The sequence below is a fragment of the Octopus bimaculoides genome, chromosome 10, assembly GCF_046866305.1.
Source record: "Octopus bimaculoides isolate indiv1 chromosome 10, ASM4686630v1, whole genome shotgun sequence".
Classification (NCBI taxonomy): domain Eukaryota; kingdom Metazoa; phylum Mollusca; class Cephalopoda; order Octopoda; family Octopodidae; genus Octopus; species Octopus bimaculoides.
The window spans coordinates 20064665-20066862 of record NC_142937.1 but is presented as its reverse complement, the minus strand read 5'-3'; positions in this window follow the sequence as shown (position 1 = coordinate 20066862).

The following is a 2198-nucleotide window of genomic DNA, read 5'->3' as shown; positions in this document are numbered from 1 at the left end:
TATTAAACCGCAGTAGGTGAACTGTAATATGTGAACCACGATATGGCGAGGGATTACTGTGTGTATATATATATATATGTACACATACACGCACACACACACATGTATATATATTAATGTGTGTGTTTCTTTGTGCTTGTCCTACCACATCCCATCCTAAAAACCGGTGGAGGTTTTCTATGTTCCTTTAACTTAGCAGTTTCGCCCTAAGAGTACGATAAAATAAATGCCAGATTGAAAAATTGGGATATTGAGATCGATTTGTTCGACTAAACCCTTCGTCAATATGTCCCAACATGGTCGCGGTATAACAACTGAAACTAGAAAAGGACAACAGATCGTTTCGTATATTTCGACGTATAAGACACCGAGTAATTAAGTCTATCACAAATGAAATATTTATATCTATAGTTGTGCTCATTGTGGTCAGACGTGGGAGATAAACTTCAGCAACAAACTTCTTCTTTATGCAACAACATATTCCATGTAGAAATAGTTTCTCAGAAAATGACCATTTTCAGATGGACACATTCATACAATTTTTATACCTAATTTCTTAATACATCGGATAATAACCAACGGATCGACGTACAATTCTCTGTTCGAAATACTTTCCTATACCTTTAGTTCGCCATTATTAACTTGGTTGTATTTGCTATGAACATACGTGCATTCAATATTTCTTTCTTAAGCACATCACTTTTTCTTCTTGCATATATTTCGTGGAAGAGAAATTCCTCGAAACGTCGATAAAATATGTTTTTCTTCAGTACATAATATACAGAATTAGTTATTTATTAGAGATACTTTCTGTGTATTTTCATTTCTATTCATTTGCGATCAAGATATGCAAATATTTATGTGCTCCTATTTCAATAGGTACGGAATACTAAAATTATTCCGTTTTTAAGCACGCCATAGATGCTAATTACAGTGAAATTATCGTCTTGAACAAAATAAATGATATTACAAAAATTACACATGCATACAGAAAACTATACAAATTGGCGACATAATGTCCTGCGCCAAAACATGCATGTATTTTGAATAGAACTTAACAATTTTGTGTAGTGGTTTATGATCGACTAATCAGTAATTATCACAAGTTACAAATTTTACAAATGTTTTTCCTTACATGTAATTAAGTCTTTCTTGTTTCCATAATGTTACTGTGATATATTTCTACTGTTATAACTTTTTGGAGGTTTAGTTTTGAGACTTTATTGTGAATGTATTTATGATGTACGTTACGAGTGTTGTTTTCGTATTTCTTAAAATTTGACTAAATTAATTTCGAAACACTTCAACAATAGCACAGATAATAGAGTCGGAAAAACAAATTTACAAAAAGCATACGGATAAACTAACTAACACGCGCGCGCGCGCCTTAATTTCTCTTGGAGTTCTTCAGGGGTATGAACAGGTAAGGAATGCATACCGGCAAACATCTAGGTTTCCATAGGCCAACACAGAGACACTCACATATACGCAAGTATGCATGTATGTGTTTATGTATTGTCTTTGTGTGAAAGTAAGTATACATACATATATTCACTATATACATACCTACATGCATATATATATATATATGTATATGATAAGTTTTGGTATCCATAGGAGCCAAAAGGCAGGTAAGGCTATGCACACTACAAGATCCCTTTGAATGGACAGCACATGGGATTACTATCTACATTCTATCCATTTATAATAACGAAATATGGAGTCCTTTCGGAATTTATATACCATGGACAAGAAACTTCTTCACTCATTCTACACAATACATTCGTTGGATAAAGGAACTGCAACTGTAACATCCAACATATATTTTCATTTTTATACTCATATTTTCCTTATACTTCCTATATCTCTCCGTTCCAAACTAACTTCTTATATAAAACTCTACTATTTCCTTCCCTTCTGTTTAACTCTCTCATATCGTCTCTCGTGATGAGATATCCTTTATATCCCTGAAACAGCTGTAAGACTACCACTCCCTTTATAAATATCCTAGAAATTTTACACTGGCTTGGCTTTGTTGTCTCATTTTATTCAACATATACATATATATATAAAGATATATATATATATATATATATATATATATATATATATATATATATATATATATATATATATAGGTATTTATGCAAACATGTTAGGGCCTATACATGGGGCATACCTACTAGCTCTTATGTCTA